The 8,051-nt window shown below is 40.5% G+C and overlaps 1 pseudogene; it reads right to left on the reverse strand.

The window, feature by feature from the left end:
* Positions 1 to 213: 213 nt before the first annotated feature.
* LOC119543732 lies at positions 214 to 2,353 on the reverse strand (annotated as a pseudogene).
* Positions 2,354 to 8,051: the final 5,698 nt, after the last annotated feature.

Raw genomic sequence — 8,051 nt, forward strand, 5'->3', positions numbered from 1 at the left:
CATTCTCTTTATTCTCTATATCTTTGTAATTTTTTTCAATCCTTTAACTTTTTGGTAGTTTAAAAATAAGTTTTTACTTGTATAAACCTGTTAGCATTGGCAACTAAGTTTTTTTTTATTTAATGAAAAAACATTTTCACTAAATGAGTAAAATAGAAATTAATACAATCAAGCAATATTTCAGAAGAAAAAAACAGAAAGTGGGTGCGCTGGTCAATCATTTGTTGGCTTATGTGTGGTTCTGTGATCAGTGTTGTGAGGCAGCTGCACTCCCAGGCTTTGTAAAAGGTTGGGAAGCAGGTCCTGCTAGTCCAGCTTGGGAGCTACAGGATTCCAATATATTTGAAACCAAGTTCAGGTCTATATCCATAAATGCCATAACAGATTCTCCTGTACCAGAATCTTCCTTATCTGAACTAATACTGGTAGTTTGGAACAGAGGTTCCACTTGCTTCCATGTGGTGAAACTTTTGCCAATGCGGTGTGTGCCAGTTCCTTGTCCATCTGGGCCATGTATGATTTAACATTATTGAGAGTTCCTTTAGAGAAGCCTCTTCTCCAGGTCCCTGTGTTTCAAGGTCCAAGTCATCATCACTGTCTAAACATTCAAAGCCTTCCTCCTTCAGATTATCGGAGTTTGACTCATGAGGCCTTGGCCCTAAAATTTTATCAAAATAATTAAGAAACGAATCTGCATCAAATGTGATTCGCACCTCTGTAGGAACTTGGAGAAGTTCTGCTCCCTTACGGACAAGACTTCATGCTTTCTGAGAGTTAAGTCATAGTTCTGCTCCTCCTCCTTGGGAATGAGCTCTGATTCTTTTTTGCCAGCAGCCTCCTGACAAAATAGTTGATCCAGCTGATCTGGTGACAGATCTAACCAGCAGTCATCATCCTCTAGGGGAAGATTAGCTTCTCCTTTCTTAAGCTCTTCCACATCAAATGTTGTCTGTAATAAGGTTAAGCTTTCTTCACCTGGGCTCACAGCAGGAAAGCTTTCTGGCTGGTTTACTAAGAGTTGGAAGTAGTTCTTTGCCATTCTAGTCTTTCCTGATTCTGACCAGAACCTTAAAAAAATCATTCTTTTTCAGACTGTTAAGGAAGCCACCCAGAGTGGTGAGGTAGTCACAAGGGATTTCTTGGAGTCAGAAAAATGTGGCCTACATTTGGAACACTAGATCTCAAATCCATGAGCCAACTTCATGCCCAACTCATGGGCTCAGTATTCGGGATGAGATGGAGGAGGCAGCTTGTATCCACTCCCCTGATCTGGCACAAACCTTTGTTGCACCAACTGTGCATACAGACACTTAGTGAAAGTGACCGATGTCATGATTCGTGTCAGGCAAGAACGTTTTGAAAATGCAACAGGCCCTCCGGTCAGTGGGGTCCCACAGGGAAAATGCCTGGACCACTGCAGCCACCATCTTAGGGCACTGCCTCAGTACTTCTACAGTGCCAGCTGGGAGGAAGCAACGTGCTTGATGAAGGGAGGCTTGGACTTTTTCTGGGTACCTTTGATGCACCTATTCACAGCAGCTCGAATAGATTCTGAAGCCAAATTTTTTATGGGTGTGTTGAGATTATATTCAATGCTGGGGGACTGTTGCGTGTGTTGTGGGTAACCAGGACACTGCTCCTGGTTTCCTTGGTGCTAGACTAACTCAAAACTCCCCATGATGGAAATGTACCCTATTGGCACTATTATTAGGATCCAACTTTAGGAAGAAAGTCGGCAGCTTCTATTAACAAGCACTTACCATCATTGTCTTCAATTCTTGCTACCAAGTCTGGAAATTCCTTTGTAATCTGTTTTATTAGGTAAACAATGAAACATTTATCCTCAATGTTATTTCCAAGCTTTGTCATGCCAAACATATGAGCAGGAACACCTCCTTTCCCAGGTTTGTATTTGAGATTGAAAGGCTGATTCTACCAGATATAGGGAACCAGCACAGGCACAAACTAAGTCATTATTCTCTCAATATACTCCTGAAGAATCTTTTTGTGTTTTTCTGGGTCCCTTGGTTCATCTGGTATCAGGAATAGATGGTACTCCACAGTGTCTTCCACTGTAGCAAGCTTCACATTTTTCTCTGAAAAAGCTCTAGGGCCTCTTCAGTGTGTCTCTGCTGTGACCCTTCTTCCGCTGCCTCCTCCCACCGTGTGAGAATTCCAGAGCTACTTACCAGGAATTAGGGTTCTCCAGCACCAACAGCCACCAAAGTGTGTCCAACATCAGCCCGGGACCTGGAGGTAAGAACATGTCACCTGATACCCTAGGACTTGACCTTCTTGGGCTGTACTTCTTGAGCTCAGGAACTGGGCCTTCTAAAGCATTTGTAGTTTCCATATGGCTTCATGCCCCACTGTCAATGGCCATTGGCAGAAGTTATTAATGCTCATTGAGTGCTACAATAAAGTTGAATACATCTCAATGGCAACTATGTTAATCCATACTTCTTTTAATAGTCAGAAACCCAAATCAAACTGGTTTAATCAAAAAAGAGAATACATTAGCACACCTAACTGAAAAGGACAGTTTTAGACACTGATGATAACAGCTGATGAAATTCATAAATAATCATCTGCATTTCTCAGTTGTCTTCCATGTTGGTTTTATTTCCAATTCAGTTCTTTCCCCATTGTGGCTCCCAGGACTTTGATGCTTGAAGCTGTTAAAAGTAATGACAGTTTCTTTTTCTTAATAGTTTCAACAAAATTCACTCCAAAGACTGCCAGTAACCTAGCTTGAGTCAATCCTTGAATCAATTATGGTGGACAGAGAGGAAAAAAATTCTCTTCTTAGTTAACAAGGTGGTCATGTGCTCATCCCTGGAAATGGGAATATGATCAATATCTCCCAGCCACATGAAAAGAGAGTTAGGGAGCAGTGATTTTCAAAAGTCAAATAAATATCCTAAGAAAAATTTGGGATTAGAGGTTAGTTGAACCATAAACATAAAAAGAAAACCACAAAACCAACAAATAAAATATATCCTCTGCCTGCTGTAATGGAACAGGATGCTTAGAGAAATCCTTTGCCACAGTTGTTGTTTAAGAAACATTTTTTGGGAAAAAACTAAAATGGTGGCTAGGTGAGACAGGACAAAAAAACACCTCCATGAAAAACACTAGATAAAAACCAGAGGGTGATCCAGAATACCGGTTACAGTGATGTGCCAGCTGGATGAGATCTTCTATTTCCAAAGGGGCCGTATATTTGGTGAAACTGGGAGTCTGCATTCTGAAATGAGTGAGTAAACTGGCTGGAAGACCTGCAGCCGCGTGGCAGTCTGAGGAAGCCGGGGTTTGGCACTTGGAGACCGACGGGCTCTTTTAAAAAAAAAAAAAAAGGGAAGAACCCCGGAGCAGCTGCAGCAGTGATAGTGGGAACCACGCAGTAAAACACAGCAAGAGGGGGCTGGGCTGGCCTCTCAGTGTCTGGCCTGGAAGATAGCTCACTGCAGATACCCTTGGGGCCGGGGGAACGGAGGGGAGAGCCGGAAGCCGAAAGAAACCCCGCGGCTAGCACCTTGCTCCCGGGAGGGCTGGATAAACTCCTGCCCGGGGCCGTGCCCACAGCCCAGAGCCCTGCCATTTGTCCCGGAGCTGGGAAGAAGGAACTGTGCGAGGAGGCGGGTGTGGAGACGCCCCATTCGGCCATCTTTGCATCAGGCTGAGAGCGCCCCTGCATGGCCCGGCAGCCCAGGGCTTCCCTTGAGGGACGGTGCGCACTGGTGACATAGCATGGCATTCCCTCAGCAGAGGTTCTGAAAGATCGCAGCTGGGCGGGGGGACCCACTCGGAGAACCCAGGGACACTACGCGAAGTCCGGTGGTTTGTGGGACAGTGAGAGAGAGGGTCTGGGGCTGAAATGAAATGAAGGCTTAGACTCTTGTGGTGGCCTTGAACCTCCAGGAACATGGGAGATTTGAATATTAAAACTGTTCTTCCTCCCTGGCCACCCATACACACGCCCCACATTCAGGGCAGACAGCTCCAGCAACACACCCAAACTGAGTTCTCCAACTGAACCCCACAAGAATCATTTCCCCACACACCGCGGGGACAAGGTAGAGAACTGACTTGAGGGGTATAGGTGACTCACAGACGCTATCTGCTGGTTAGTTAGAGAAAGTATATGTCACCAAACTGTTTCTGAAAAATAAGATAGGTATTTTTTTTTCAACTTGAAAGAACCCTATCAAGCAAAGCAAATGCCAAGAGGCCAAAAACAACAGAAAATCTTAATGCATATGATCAAACCAGATGATATAGAGAATCCAACACCAAACACACAAATCAAGATATCAGAAGAAACACTGTACCTTGCACAATTAATCAAAGAACTACAATCGAGGAATGAAAACATGGCAAAGGATTTAAAGGACATCAAGAAGACCATGGCCCAGATATAAGCGACATAAAGAAGACCCTCGAAGAGCATAAAGAAGACATTGCAAGAGTAAATAAAAAAATAGAAGATCTTATGGAAATAAAAGAAACTGTTGGCCAAATTAAAAAGACTCTGGATATTCACAATACAAGACTAGAGGAAGCTGAACAACATCTCAGTGTCCTAGAAGTCCACAGAACAGAAAATGAAAGAACAAAAGAAAGAATGGAGAAAAAAATCAAAAAAAATCAAAATGGATCTCAGGGATACGATAGATAAAATAAAATGTCCAAACTTAAGACTCATTGGTGTCCCAGAAGGAGAAGAGAAGGGTAAAGGTCTAAAAAGAGTATTCAAAGAAATTGTTGGGGAAAAATTCCCAAACCTTATACACAATATAAATACACAAAGCATAAATGCCCAGTGAACTCCAAATAGAATAAATCCAAATAAACCCACTCTGAGACATATTCTGATCAGACTGTCAAATACTGAAGAGAAGGAGCAAGTTCTGAAAGCACCAAGAGAAAAGCAATTCACCACATACAAAGGAAACAACATAAGACTAAGTTGTGACTACTCAGTGGCCACCATGGAGGCGAGAAGGCAGTGGCATGACATATTTAAAATTCTGAGAGAGAAAAATTTCCAACCAAGAATACTTTATACAGCAAAACTCTCCTTCAGATTTGAGGGAGAGCTTAAATTTTTCACAGACAAACAAATGCTGAGAGAGTTTGCCAGTAAAAGACCTTCCGTACTTCAGATACTAGAGGGACTCCTACCAACAGAAAAACAAAGAAAGGAGAAAGATACAGAGAATTTTAACTGACATATATAGTACCTTACATCCCAAATCACCAGGACACTCATTTTTCTCCTGTGATCATGGATCTTTCTCCAGAAGGGAACATAAGCTGGGACATAAAACAAGCCTCAAGTAATTAAAAAAAAAAAAAAATTAAATATACTCAAAGCACATTCTCCAACCACAATGGAATACAAATAGAACTCAATAATTTTCAAACTGTAACTCCACTATTTACTTCCTACATGATATAAAATACACAAATGCTAATGACAAATCAGAGGTTTTTGTAAAATATGTAATTTTAGACAACTATATAAAGGTGGGGGAATGGAGGAGTATAGGAACATAGTTTATGTGTCCTATTGAAGTAAAGGTGGTATCAAAGAAAAACAAGATTGATATGGATTTAAGAGGTTAATTTTAAGCCCCACAGTAAACACAAAGAAATTGTCAGAGAATATAACCATAGGGATGAAAAGTAGAGTTTGGGTTAAGAGAAATGGGGGAAGGGGCAATGGGGAGTTAAGAAATGAGTGTAGGGTTGCTGTTTGAGGTGAAGGGAAATTTCTAGTAATGGATGGTGGGAAAGAGCATTACAACATTCTAAATGTGATTAATCTCACTCATGGAAGGCTAGGGAGGGGGTGGAATGGGAAGATTTTGGCTGTATATATGTTTCCACAATTGGAAAAAAAAAAAAAAAAAAGACAGTCTAAATAGGTGACAATTGAATGCCAAGGATGAACTTGGATGGGATTGGAGGATAGAGGACAGGTGGCTCAAAGAGACACAGTTGAGACATAGGGAAAAGGAAATATAGAATGTAAGCTTCATATCATTGTTGAATCTCTTGTACTTCTTAGCTGTGCTTAATGGGATTGCATAAAAGAATGTTCTTGTTCATGGAAAGTGTATACATGAATTATAGTGTATGTTCAATGATGTGTGCAGCTAGCTCTCACATGTTCAGAAAACAGAGCAATAGATGATGGATGACAGATAGGCAGCGAGGGAGGGAGGGAAAGAAATAGCGATGTAACAGCAGGTTAAAGTTGGTGGATTGAGCTATCGGGGGAGGGGGGTCAGGGTATGATGGAATTCTGTGTATGGGGTTAGTATTGTTTTTGCAACTGTTCCTACAACTCTGAATTTATTTCAAAATAAAAAAAAAAAAAATAAAAGAAACCAAGGCTTTCTGCAGAAATGGCAGACTCCAGGTTTGGGGAAGGAAATGCACAAAACGAACCTTGAGTATCTTGTCGTACTAGAAAGCAAGGAAACAATCAAAGACTATTGAGAATGAGTCAAAAAGAGCCAACAGCCAAAGGTGGGACAATTTGAATTGTCAAAAAGAATAACTACAAGGACTGAAACACATCAAATACATTTAAAACCATAAGTACCTAACAACAACAAATCACTTCATTGATCACCTTTGGAGGGTGCTAGGTTACCAACTCATTTTTGAAAACTGGTAAATAAAAGGGAAAAAACAAGGACTTATCTGCCTTTTTGTATTGAAACGGTATCTTGGGGTAAACAAATAATAAATTGCAGCTTCTCTTTAAGAAGTACTTTGGATAATAAATGAAGAAGTCATAAAATATGGCCTCTTTGCAACCACGAAGGAAAAAATGGATCTAGGTCAAAAGCATGTTCGAGAACCCCTGAAGTTCCTGAGTTCCTTCCGGGGGTATATGAGGGCTTTTGTTTTCCAACTACATATCTGTGTGTGGCCAGATTTTCTTCAGAGTTTTTAACCAAAACAACTTATCACAATAACTTAAATGCAGAAGCAGTTATGAGAAAGCAGCTGTCTTCTATTAAGTGAAACATTAAAGAGATTTGCAAAGATGTAAAACAATGCCAATCTTCTCACTAATTTTATTTTTTATCTTGGAAAAGTTGTTTCTCCTAAAATTCATGTATGGACCTTCTCTTGATCAAATGGACTCTTTTAAACTTAAATAAAATTTAATGGGACCCCCCCCCAAAAACAGAAACATTTGTTCATTGAGTGACAGAGTGTCAATGCTTACTTCTTCTGTGTAAATCATGTTGCTCTTAAAAATGGAAAGATTTCTCTCAAAATAATCTGGTCTTCCTAAAATTTAGAGAGTTCTGACATGAGGGATTTCTTTAAGGGAGAACTGTGAAAATGTGTCTTCTAATTTTTCTTGTGCTTCCATATTTTTCTTCCATTGATATATTTTTATTGTATATCTAGCAATTAATAGCTGTTTCAAAATAACTTTCTTCATTCCAGTAAGGCAGGGCTGGAATAAAGCCACAGAAGTGCCCCACCAAGTTCTCAAAACACCAATGATTTAAGACTTACTGGTATACCATGGATTCTGGATTATTTTCACAATAATGGAAAAATAGATTATACTGAATCATGCATACTCTCTATCCTGGTCCCCTATGATCAACAGTGACTAGGAGTACAGTGGGAATATCCATATTTCCTCTATCAAATCAGACCAAATAGTTTGGGACCACATGCCTTGGCTTCATTATCACAAACACCCAACTGACCAGGCAGATATTTTCAATATCAATAGTAAAGTAAGTTGGGACTTTGCTATCAGATATAATAATCAGCATTATTCTGGAATCCCATGAAACTCTTTTTCACATAATACTGGATTCTGAGAACCTTACCTTCAAGTGTCAGCCCTGCTGACTTAAGCTGATCATCATATTATTCACTCTGTCCCCAAAATGGGGCACATGATCCAAATAAGACCAATGAGACTTGAGTCCAGCTGCCATCAGGGAGAAGGGCAAAAAAAACTTTCTCTTTCTTGCTGGATAAGAAGGAAACATTACTTGAGGTGC

Source organism: Choloepus didactylus, chromosome 9 (assembly GCF_015220235.1).
Source record: "Choloepus didactylus isolate mChoDid1 chromosome 9, mChoDid1.pri, whole genome shotgun sequence".
NCBI lineage: Eukaryota > Metazoa > Chordata > Mammalia > Pilosa > Megalonychidae > Choloepus > Choloepus didactylus.